The sequence below is a fragment of the Protopterus annectens genome, chromosome 11.part0 (genome assembly GCF_019279795.1).
Source record: "Protopterus annectens isolate FY-2018-M chromosome 11.part0, PAN1.0, whole genome shotgun sequence".
NCBI classification, from domain to species: domain Eukaryota; kingdom Metazoa; phylum Chordata; order Ceratodontiformes; family Protopteridae; genus Protopterus; species Protopterus annectens.
This window is the reverse complement of record NC_056745.1, coordinates 1,074,921,547-1,074,934,182: the sequence shown is the minus strand read 5'-3', so window position 1 is coordinate 1,074,934,182 and position 12,636 is coordinate 1,074,921,547. Positions and strand designations below refer to the sequence as shown.

The 12,636-nt window shown below is 36.3% G+C and overlaps 1 protein-coding gene across 2 annotated transcripts in view; it reads right to left on the bottom strand.

Annotated features, from left to right (window-relative positions):
• The window catches only part of RASSF9 (Ras association domain family member 9), a 114,105-nt gene extending 104,523 nt beyond the window's left edge, over positions 1-9,582 (bottom strand). Inside the window, exons 1-2 of one of the 2 annotated variants that reach the window (XM_044088430.1) lie at positions 8,777-9,582; positions 6,023-6,104 (exon numbers count right to left, since the gene is read on the bottom strand). The gene's annotated coding sequence lies outside the window, so the exon portion shown is untranslated. The remainder of the gene's footprint in view (positions 1-6,022; positions 6,105-8,776) is intronic. The other variant, XM_044088429.1, reaches the window with a different exon arrangement.
• Between the last annotated feature and the right edge of the window lie 3,054 nt (positions 9,583-12,636).

Genomic DNA, 12,636 nt, shown 5'->3' with positions numbered 1-12,636 from the left:
ATACCTGTACCAACATCACATTTCTCTGAAAAAGCTTTTGCCAACTCAGGCCTGCTGTTATCATCTCCTTTTTTATATACAGGGAGCTGACATTACATAAAAAAACAATTGGAATTACTGTTAGTGTTTGCTGTGATGATGTTAGTTAACTCTCTATTAAAAGTATATTAGACAGGATGATTCCTTTTCTTTAAAATTGTTAAGTTTTGTGATGTATTCTTACAGATACACTTTTTATTAAACAAGAAACATCTGTATTAAATTATCACTTATGACATAGGCAATCGTACACTTAAATAGATAAAATCAAACCATATTGACATAGCTTTAGTTGCAAGCATTATTTATCACTTGTAATCAGTCACTGTCAATTTTACATAGCTCATTCAAATCCTGACTTCTTTTAAACCTCACTCTTCATCTGCATGTATTGTTTCCACAATTTCCATTTTTTTCTATGTAATTTGCTCCTATATTTTTCTAAAGATCTAATTTCCAGATGTTTTATCTTTGTTACTATATTCATTGTTTCTAGTACAGCTAGTTTAGACTTTGATTTTCATTTTCTGGTAATTGCTTTTTGGCAGCCACCATAATTAGACTAGGCAAGGCCTTACTATGCCCAGACAGTTCTGATTCTGTATCACAGCTCAAAAATCATTTCCTTAGTTATACCAATTTGCTCACCCATCATTTATAATAGAGTAGTCTGTAGGCTTTTTTTTTAAATCCGCCAACTTATTACACTCTGAGAACATATGTTCCAAATTACCTCTTTCTTCCTCATCACACCTCCAACATTCGCTATCTACATGAGGAAAAATTCTTTGGAGTCTACTTGGAGTAAATATTCTAGACTTTGTTGCATATTTGGGAGACATACATATATCCCCCTATTGTTTCTTTGTGAATTGCTTATCCAGCCTCTTCCCAATTTTTTCCAACTTCCCCTGATTGATTCTTATAGTTATCATACAATATTTTACATGCTCTACTAATTATTAATTTTTAACAGCAACTATAGTTCTAGATTCTACTAAAAACTCTACTAGCGCTGGTCTTTCACTTAGGGCTCCCCCCCCCACTTCTTTTTTTGCCTATACTCTTATATCAATCCTTGATATGGAAGGCCATCTCTAGCCTGCAGTCCAAATAAATTCTTGGCCTCTTCCCATTCTATTACCTTTCACTTTCTAGTTATTTGCTCCCAATACCTTTGTTATGTTACCAGTTTTCTCCAATAAATTCAAGCACCTTCTTGCTTATTGTCTGTATCCCTAATTGCAGTCTACCCTATCGGTAGAATCTTTTTTCTCCATTCCCATGCTGGCTTAGTTCTTAGAATACTTTCTTCTACTTTATAAATATAATATTTTTTCACTTCTTTAATTTCTCCAAATGTTTTGAGTTTCTAATACCATGACAGGAATGGGCCCCATTCCTAAGTCAAAGTATGATTAAAGTTCATGAAATTAGTATTGTTTCAATCTTTGATATCAGTCAGATTCTGTATGGTTATTGTTATTTTCCTTAAGGATCGGCATCCAAAATCCCAGTTTCTCCTTGTTTATTGAGCTTCCCCTCTGTTTCATCATCATTGGTTTTCACTTTGAATTATAAGTTTCTGCTTGTGCTATGTATCGGAGCCTTAACTGTGTAGCCCTGAGATACCCCTTCAAATCAGATAATCCCAGACCACCTTGTTCGATTGGAAGAATCAGCTTATCCCACTTGACTCTTGCAGTCTTCTCCTCCCAGATAAAATCCATCATCTCTTTATTAATTGATATCCACAACTTCTCCTCTGGTTAATAAAAATATGTCTGACGTGCATAAAACTAAAGGGACTAAAAACATTTTAACTGCTTGTATCTTGCTATGCACATCCATACAATAGAGTTTCCAGTTTCTCAATTTTCTATTATCTTTTGTTTAGTCTCTTCCCATATATCCTTAGCTGCCACAACAGAATCCTTTTTAATTCATACCCCTAAGTACTTCATTTTACCAAAAATATGGCTATTGCATAAACAATTTGCGTGTGGGTACATAATTTACAGCTATTGTCTCTGATTTAGCTTCACTTTTGTCTTTAAAACTGCTTCATGCTTTTCTTTTCAAATACCAGCTTTTGAGAAAACTAAATTATTACTTTTGAGATGTCTGTGCTCATAAATGGGTGCAAAACATGTTTTACTCACTCTGTGTGAAAGACCGGAAGTTCAAATATCAGAGAAGCATTTATACACTTATATATTTAAACTGTTTATTAAACAAAACTGAAATGTCAATTCAGTAGCTATTTGCTACAGATTATACAAATTATACCATGCATGAAATTCTAAATCATTTTAGTCATGACCACAAATGCACCTGCCCTACCAACGAATCATCATCTTTTTCTGATGACCACACCCCCTAAACCTTTGTGCCTGGTGTGGCAGCCCCCTTTGCCCCGCTGACTCCAGCAGCTTGTTCACATGACCAACTCAAATGCCTTGGAAAAGTTCATACCATCCTACCGCACCACTGACTTATATGTTACTGTACTATACTTTTCATTTCTTCTGAGTTTCTACAATAATTCATAAGATTTTTGGACTATTACATTTTTCTGCATTTTTTACTGATTGTATACATAGTACAATACATATACAATACTATATTTGTCCTGTACCCTGCTACTTTAAAATCTTTATTTCCATTAATGTTTTACATTCTTATTTTACTTTAATATTGCCAGAATTCTTTTCAGTTTCCATGCAATGGTCTCATGTTCAGATGATACTCCCTTAATGCAGAAAATATAGATCTTTTAATCCTTATTCCTTTGTTTCCCTTGATCCATCATATAGATGAATTTTCCAGAACTGCATTTTATTATTCCATGTGTACATAACATGTATCATAATGGCATGAAAGCCTAGTATTTACATATTTACCTTCTGTAACACTTATTTCTTCACTTCCAAAAATGCAATTTACAGATGTTTCTGTATCTGAGTACTTATACATTACTCCAACAATATCAAACTATTTATTCCTGCATATTTTAACATTTCGTATTACTTTCACAATCTGATTTGTTATAATTTTTCTCCTTCCTCTGTTTTTCTGATGGACAGCTAAAACTGACAGCCCATATGTAACAACCATTATCTGTGACTTTCCTGAAATCGAATCTTCTTTCTTCACTTATTGCATATGTATGAATATTTCACAATCTCATATGTAATACTTTCCTTGCAGTTCTCTGTAACTGTACAATATTATACCCAGTATCAGATATATTATTTCTACTATTTTTCCATAAAGCTTTTCTTATAGAATATTGCTTCAATCAAGAATTATTTAATTAAAAAGACCAAATGCATTTCCTCACCAAAATGGTTTGAATTTGGCTTCTTACTATTCACCCATTTTGTATCTTATAGAAAACACATTTCTGTTTCCAGTATTTTAACTATTTAGAAATGTCATCCTCCTTTTCCACTGCTGTGGAGTACTTTCATTTGTACGTTAACAACTTCCAGCATCTCATTCATTGTATTAGGTCTAGTAAAGAGTTCCTGTGCTTATTATTTCTTATTGTGCTATTTGCATGAACATGTATCACCTTGTTTCAGCAGTGACATGGGATCTTAGCACAAGTGAACAAAATACATATTAGGTTTTCTACCCAGATAAGGACAGAAGGAAACATTTTGAAGTGTCTGTGAATAAAGCAATTCTTTGTAAACTGCATGCATTACATATTTATTGCTAACAGTAAAGCTGTCAGACTCATTGATGTTGTAATGCTACACCTGTGGATATTATAAAACATTTACTGACATTCTTCTTTACCAGAAAATGGGACTTGTTACTTTTTAAATCATGCTTGACATGCTAGGGAATTCAGAACTATTTCTATTTATAGCTTGTTCTTGCAAAATCAAAAACGCTCAAAACACAGACAAATTGCATCTCATATTTCTCAAAACATATGAGTTCTGTGCTTTGTAAATTAACAGGAAGTAAATATGAAGAGAGCTGGAAAGATTTTTTTTTTCTTTTTATTAAGTGTTCCAGTTTTCCAAACAACGGACCTAAAGTCCTTACTTTTGATATTTGATATGCACTTACCCAAACAGGCAGAATAAAATGTAAAAAGTATGGAAGATGACTATTGTCATTTATTACACTAAGCTGTATAATGATATGCGAATATAAAATACAAGTCCAGCTTATAAAGCAATCACAAACGAACACCTTAATATATAAATTCACACATAACTATATTTAATGGTAAATGAACATAACTCAACGTAACATTAATGAGCGTTGTAATTGTTTGAAACAGCTTGCAAGAGTTTTGTGGGCTACTTCATAAAAAAATGAAAAAAAAATTTCCTAAGTCCTGACTGTGGGGGTCACTTAATATTGCAGTTTCTTTCTGCTCAGGCAAGGAAGTAACAGAGATCATAGATAAACTAGTTATGTAGCAAATGCATCACAAATTTTATGGCTATGAGTTAATAGATATCAGTAAAGATAACGGCTGACTCGTGCAGTGTTGCTTCAAGTATTGACACCTCAAGGTATTTGCTGCTGTCTCAGAGTTGACTGACCAATCAGTTTCTTACGCATGAAAAATCTGACTGGCATGCTGTGGAATCCTGGATTATTTTTCTGCTTGCATAATGTACTTAAATACCAGTTAATATGAAAATGAACTAACACTCAAACACGCATACACTATATTTGAGATCTTTCAAAATACAGAAACTATGCACTTTATAAAAGTAACAAAAAGTAGGTGCTTAAAGACATGAAATAAGTTGTTTTAATTCTTTTCCAAAGCATTGCTTATACATTAATGTAAATGGCTTTCTTACTGCTGTGTGTCAAGCATTCAGTTTCACAGAACTCAAGTTCTGCCTTTTGATGGATGATATCCACTCAATTAAGCAAACAGAGAGACTGATTGGTGAAGGTATTCAGCATCAATTCGGCATGCCTGTGTCTTTTACTAAACTGCACAAATAAATTTGCAGATGCCATATTTAATTTCATTTTATAACTCAATAAACTAAGCGTGTAATATAAATGTATATAAAAACAAGAGAAGAGCTATAGCCATTTCACCTTTAATCATTTTATAACACCCATAATTCATCACTGTAGAAGCAATACCTTTACTGATACATTGGCAAAGAAATGACATTCTGAAGGTATCTCCCATTGTGTTGCCCATATTTTGTATACTTTGTTCTGTGCAACTGAATTTAAGACAGACATCAACCCCCCCCCCCAAAAAAAATAGACATTCTATTCTGAATGCACAGAGTTGTAATAAGAACATTGTAAATGGACATTCCTCTATTTTACATGCTTAAAGCAGAATGTAGGTCACCTGCAACTTCCACATGGGGACTGTAGTCCTACACCCGTAACCTGGTTACTACCTCAGCCTTACCAGTTTTCAGTCAACTGCATCCTTTTAGAAGTTGATGTTCTGTGCAGTGCACTATCCGGTGAAGAGAAAACCTTTCTTTAGTTAATTTATTGTTTTCCTGAAATAATCACCCGCTCATTCTGTTTATTATATAAATAAAATTACAAGTGGAAATATTTCTGGACTATAGCACATAGGAATTCATTACTGGCTAAACTTTTGGAATGACATATGCCAGCTGACCACATGCTGTCCATATAAGCATTTGGGATTTACTGTAAAAATTAATTTTTGACTGGAAAAATATATAACACTCTCATATTATGTTGTAAAATGTGACACTTTACATATGCTGATAGATTGTAAGAGTTTACTATAAATAGAAAGCAAAGAAAAAAATTATGTCAAGCATCAATAAATTGACCTTTTGCATTGGAACTGTTGTGTATTTTTTTCTACTGTGAAATCCCAAACTGATTTTACCAAGTGATAAACATTCTACATACACATGAATTTTAAACCACAATGCACCTATCTCTCATGCCAAACACTGCAATAATAATGGCACTTCTACACAATACAAACCTTTATCCTGGTAAAACACTATAACTCTTTCTTGCAACATCAGCTGTCATCTTGAACACATTGAAAACAGGAACAAAGGCCCCTGAAAATAGAAACATCTGGATAAAAATCTGGACATATAATTATCATTCAATTTGAATATCAAACAGCCCATAACTATTCCAGCCATACCGCTCAACCTCTTACAGCAATAAATCTGGACAATGCCATAAAAAATGGGGGGGGGGGGACAAAGTCCGAAAAATAAGGACAATTTTAAATATTGCTCTTACAAACTTGAAAATTTGATACAATAACAGGTTTTGCATTAGCATGTGTTTTCTGAAGGGTATGAAATCTGAAATTCAAATGTATGTCTCAATGATTTGCCAATAACTTGCCAGAAAAAAAAAACAGACTAACAATATAAGACAAAAATCTGGACAGTTGAGAGCTCAGTAGAAATATGGACTCGAACAGAAAGTGACAAAAATTATGAAAAAAAGATGTGTATTATCAAAGTGACAGTGTAAATCTGTAGAATGTAATGAATTGTATTGCAAAATTCTACCAGGCAAAGTCACTTATTTAGGTTTCAGCAAAAGAGGGATGTAAGATGTGTCTTCTGTTTCTTTAAATTATTGGTGTGACTTGTATGTTGGTCACAGACTTCTTAATTGTCCCTATTTTTGGAGGAATGTTCTCACAAAACTGATGGGGCAGCCATGGTAGTGCAGTGGTTAGCATTGTCGCCTCACAGCAAGAGATTCTCTGGTTTGACCCCCAGCTGGGATGCCTTCTGTGCAGACTGCATGTCCTCCCTGTGGTCGTGTGGGTTTGCTCCGGTTTCCTCCCACATCCCAAAGACATGCTGCAGGTGGATTGGACACTCTAAATTGGCCCTAGGCATGTGTGCCTTCCGTGGAAGGTTGGGCGCCAGGCTGGCAACTTGACACTGTAAAAATTCCACTGCCAATCATGAGTGGACAGGTGATCTGCTGTGGTGACCCCTAACCGGGAAAAGCCAAAAGAAGAAGAAGTTCTCACAAAAATGATGTCTTTTTTTGTAATTTTCATAAATTTCACAAATTTCAGAAATAGCTGACTTGCACTATCTACTTTAGGTCACACTGAGGCAGTTTACATTGGTTTATGGGTTAAAAGGGGGACAAGAACAGAAAGTTCACACCGGGATTCACACCAACAGCACTACTAGATAGGGGCCAAGGGTACTAGCTGCTAGTACAAGGGTCTAGGGAACTACTAAAGGGGCGGTGAATACCGCACAACGTGGCTGGGCTAATATATGCCTTCGGGCAGATAGCCCAGTACCAACCTATGAACCTATAAGATAATTTACCTGTGTATAGAAACACCTGCTACCCAATGCCTTCGCCTTAAAACTACTAATGCTCATATACGAATTAAAGCAAAGTCCGACTCACTCTCTACGTGTTTTCTGGGCAAACCCAACAAGTTAAGCCAAAGTTGTAGGGTTACCACCTGTCCCACTTTGCGAGGGACAGTCCCTCTTTGGGGAGTTGTATCCTGCAAAAAAGTTGTAAAAATGGCAAATGTCCTGAGATTTTTAGGACAAAATTATTTCCTATATTTTATGTAATAGCTGCATAAAACAGTTATTCTGTATCTGAAACACTAAGTGTTATAAGAAACAGAATAACCATTAAAATGCTACAATAATAAGCTTTTATTTAGGCAAAAAAGTGAAGTTCTGTCCTTTGTACTGGCCGTGGGTATGTTTCGGCCTGCAAAATCCGATGTTTGTACCACAAATGTCCCACTTTGGGCATTTGAAAAGGTGGCAACCCTACAAAGTTGTGCAATCCCATCGAGTTCTGATCCACACTGAAACAGCTTCAGCACGTTTGGAGCTTTGCCCAACCACGGTTTTAAGGGTGGGTGTTTTATGAAGTACTGGCAAAGTGTATTTACCTGTGACTTAATCTGACGCCAAACAGCTAACAGTGAAGGAGACAGCAAGCAAAGGAAACGTAACCATGCAAGCAAAATCCTAAACATGTAACTCAAAAGTAGTTGTCATGTTTCTCTGTGAGGTGCTGAGATTTGAAATTCTAAAGTTAAAATAAGGTCAAGATGTCTGTTGTTTGGGAGGGGAGTCTTCATGTTCATCGGGTTAAATAAAACAGTTACATCTGTAGAAACACCCTTAGGTACGCAGTTTATGAAAAGTTACGGATGTATACTATTTCACAAAGTTACACAACATGTCCTTTATGCCAAAAATAAAGCAACATTCTCGTGCGTACTATCATCACACCAACCAGTACTAACAACTCCAGTTATTTACTTTTAATTTAGAATAAGCACTGCCTGAGCCTGGCTGTAAGATGACAGTGCAAAGCTCTGTGAAATGTGAATTTGGAAATACCTGAGAATTTTACAAACTTTGGAACACGAAACATAAAACCTAAGTTTCAGTGCCCCTAGGCTGAACAGCACTACAAAAAAAAAAAAAAAACAGGCAGACGAGAAAGGTGACACACACACAAACGTGAAAAATCTCCTAGAGTTGGCAATTGCAAACTTTTGGAGCCACTATAACTCTTGACGCGCCCCCTTTGTAAGCACCTGATATAAAAAAAGAGACACCTGAACAAAGGACTTTAACATTACTACACACACAGGAGCAAAAGTTAAGGCTAATGCCAACGCACTAACAGAAAACATGACTATCCATGATGGTTCCCAAGTATGTAACAACGAAATTATACAGACGGAAGAAACTTTACTTACCTTTGCGTTTCTTTACAGAGTATTCATACCACGCTGCATCCCGGTAACATGAAAGGTTTTAATTATATTTAAAATACAAACTTTTCTTCCCGAAGTACGTCCATATCCCGGAGCTTTTGCTTAATCATCAATAGCAACTTCACATGTCAAGTGACTATGATTTTTCCTAGTTTCCCCACGATGTATCGGGGACAGCTGAGCAACATCGGACACCCTCTTTATCTGAATCCAGAAAGATCAGCTGCTCAAAACAAAGACTGTAAATGTCCCGGGATTGCGCTTTACAAGAGGGCCGACACCAAGTTGGAATGGGGGATATCTAAGTGGAGGCTGGTCATCTCCAAATCCTGCACAATTGGTTTTACACACTGTGAATGGCGCGAATGTGAAATATACGCACTCCTAGAACAATGTAAATCAAACACCGGACAAACCGCCTGTAACTGTGCCACTGTCTGGGCGGGGGTGGCGAACCTGTGCCTCAAACAAAAATAGTGTTTGGGCGGGACCCAAGAGGGCGCTTCCCACGTTTAATAGTTAACCAAGTTCCAAGTTCTAAGGCCAGCCTATCCGGACGATTGGCTTTAATGTTCTTTGTTTTTATGCTGTTTTACACCCTTTTGTGGGTGACGGAGCTAGAGTGCAAAAACTTCTGACTGCAAGTGTCAAAAAGTAATAGGGTGGTGACTAGCTTATTATTTTCACAGGCTGTAGATAGAAACGAGCCTAGGAAACAAGACAAAGAGTGCGGACAAGAAGCACATTCCTTTACTTTTAATACTTTTAATTTCCTTGGTTGCACCCAGAGCAAAGCCACCGACATTCTCTAATAGCATCCACTTACCAGAAACCTTCGGCAGAGTGCCAGCTAATCCCTACAGCAAAAATCTTACTTCAACATACTTATAAAGGCTGCTAAATTCACATGGCAGGCGGTCATAGTGGTTACAAAAGCCCTTTCTTCTTCTGATTTCCTTTCTTTCAACAAGAGGGAGCAGGGCATTCGTATTTTAAAAGTTGCAAATATACCACTTTCTAAGGCACCCTATCTGGCTAGAGTGGTGGCCCTTGGCAGCTGCGAGATTACAGTCCTGTTATTTTTCTTGCCCGAAATAATTAACTTGCAACTCTGGATACTCAACTTTCCCTGTTTTCTTGGCAACTTTAGTATGCTTAAAAGAGAAATAATGGAATCCTGTTCTGCTAAGCACCGTGCCAAGTATAAATAGCCTGCTCAGAAGGCATACTATTATCTATACTTTGATCCTGTAATTATTAACTAGAGTAAAATCGATCCAGTGTGTGGTTTGTGATTATTTATTTTACCAGCCAAATAGATGTAGAAGGATTTCACGAATTTCCAGTTCAGTTAACGTGTATTATTTTCTTAACTACGTGCCAATGTTTTGATAGTTTACATTTCCTGTGTTAACCGAATGATGGCACCAACTTTTTTTTATGCTTGCTTATGTACAAGTGCATGTCTTACTAGAGAAACATGCAGTTAGAGTCAACAATAATAAATTGTATAGTTCATGTGCGGTGCTTGGCTCCCGGACTCGCTCACTTACGCATACCTCTCAACTTCTTAGAGCAAGAAATCGGGACAAAGCCATAAATAAAGGCCCAAAATAGGAACATTTTTTTAAAATATTTCTCTTACAAACTTAGAATGTTAATAGAATAACAGGCTTTGCGTTACCATGAATTTTCTGAAGAATATGAACTCTGAAACTGAAATGTCTGTCATTGTTTTCTAACTTCAGTCTTTAATGATTTTCCTCTAATTTGCCAAGAAAACCACAATTTTATGAAAAACGGACCAAAAATATGAGGCCCAAATCTGGACATTCTGCGAAAATCTGTACAGTGGAGTGATGTGTCATACATAAACAAATACATACATTTACATATGAATAAATACGTATAAATATATACATACACACATACATATGTGTACATATAAATAATACGACTTCAAATGTACTGATAGGAAGCCGTGCATACAACTCTCATCTCTAATGTAAAGCAGTGGTATTTAACTTTCTCCGGGAGCAGGGCTATTGATTTTGATAAAGTTTAACTTATCTACATCTACAAGTCAAAACTGAAAAAGGAACAGCCATGACAACTTACCCCACACCATTATGGTGATATGGAGCATCTCTAGGTTATACCTGAGTGCGACAGATCTGGGTTCTTCCTACATGTAAGGACAAAACCTACCCCTCTTTAAGTAGGGCAGTCACTACTTTTGGGTAGTTGCGTCCTGTGAAAAGTATGACAAAAGGTAAACGTTCTGATATTTTTTGAATCAAAATATTTCGTCAGTTTCCTCAGATTGTTCCATAAATAAATTATTTTCTATCTAAAACATCTTCTTGTGATACTGGGACCACAACATAAACAAGATAAACTCTCAAAAGTGAGCTTTAATTTTTGGCAGCAAAGTGAAGTCCATACCTTTGTACTGGCTACAGGAATGGTGTGTCCTGCAAAATTACAGGTTTCCTTGCAAAATGTACCACTTTGCGAATCTGAAAATGTGGCAACCCTACCTTCAAAACGTCAATAGAACCAGATTTATTGGTAGTTTGACAACAAAGCAATTTCACAAAGTCGGGGGTATAAATCATCAGAAACCAACCATAACTCAAACACTAATGATAAATGTTAGAAAAATGTGTGTAATAGTAATATGCATGCTTAGTGCATTCGAGGTTTAAAAGGGTTAATACATTTATTCTGTTCACACTGCATGAATCTGCACAGCTACAAGAAGCATTTCATTTTTGCTAGTGTCATGAAAATAACAAGAGACATTTCATTTCTGCTAACGTCATGAAACTTAACAGATATTCATTTCTGCTTATGCCATGAGAAAGTATGCAGCTGCTAGAAGCATTGATAAAGAAAACAGTAGATGCTTGAAAGTTTAAACCATAGTCAGCATTACTTGTACCAAAGCTAGAAATGTACCTTGAATCTAGACGAAATGTAGCACATGTATTAGAACAGTACAAATGAAGAATTGAAAAGTTTAAGGTGGGCAAAAATAGCCCAAGGCCAGGTTGTTTTTCTCAAAATGTTTTGCCAAACAGCAGATAATCTAACTTAGTCAGTAATAAGTCTAGTAACATTTTCTGTAGAACATACAGAAAGCTGTGTCTAACTACATCAGCAATAGAATAGTAACATTTTCTGTGTGACAGGAAGAGAACTGTATAAGAATAACATACTAATCACCAGTAATTCAGACAAACCTTGTGCCTACATGCTTTGTCTCCTTGCTGCAAGTAATAAAGGGTGCCTTGCTTGAACCTAACGTGAATTGGTCTTTGAAGTTTTTTCCTTTTACAATAAACTTTTCAAATACTGTTATCTATTTCTTCTTCTCTTTTGGCTGTTCCCATTAGGGGTCACCACAGCGGATCATCTGTTTCCATTTCTTCCTGTCCTCTGCATATTGCTCTGTCACACCAACCACCTGCATGTCAAGACCAAATCCGCCCCTTGGCTTTCTAAAGAAACCAAACATAAAATTCATCTCAGAAATAAATACTGGGCCAAATGGAGAATCACTAAGGACCCTGCAGACCAACACAATTTTAGACAGCTAAGAAATGACACTAAGAAAGCTATACTGTCAGATAAAAGAAACTACTACCTCAATTTCAGCAGACAAAACAACCCCAAAAAATTCTGGGCTAGCATTAGCCAATTACTGCATCCCGGTCAATCCACTACTCCAAATCCTCTAAATCTTCTTCTTCTTTCGGCTGCTCCCGTTAGGGGTCACCACAGCAGATCAACTGTTTCCATTTCCTCCTGTCCTCTGCATCTTGCTCTGTCACACCAAC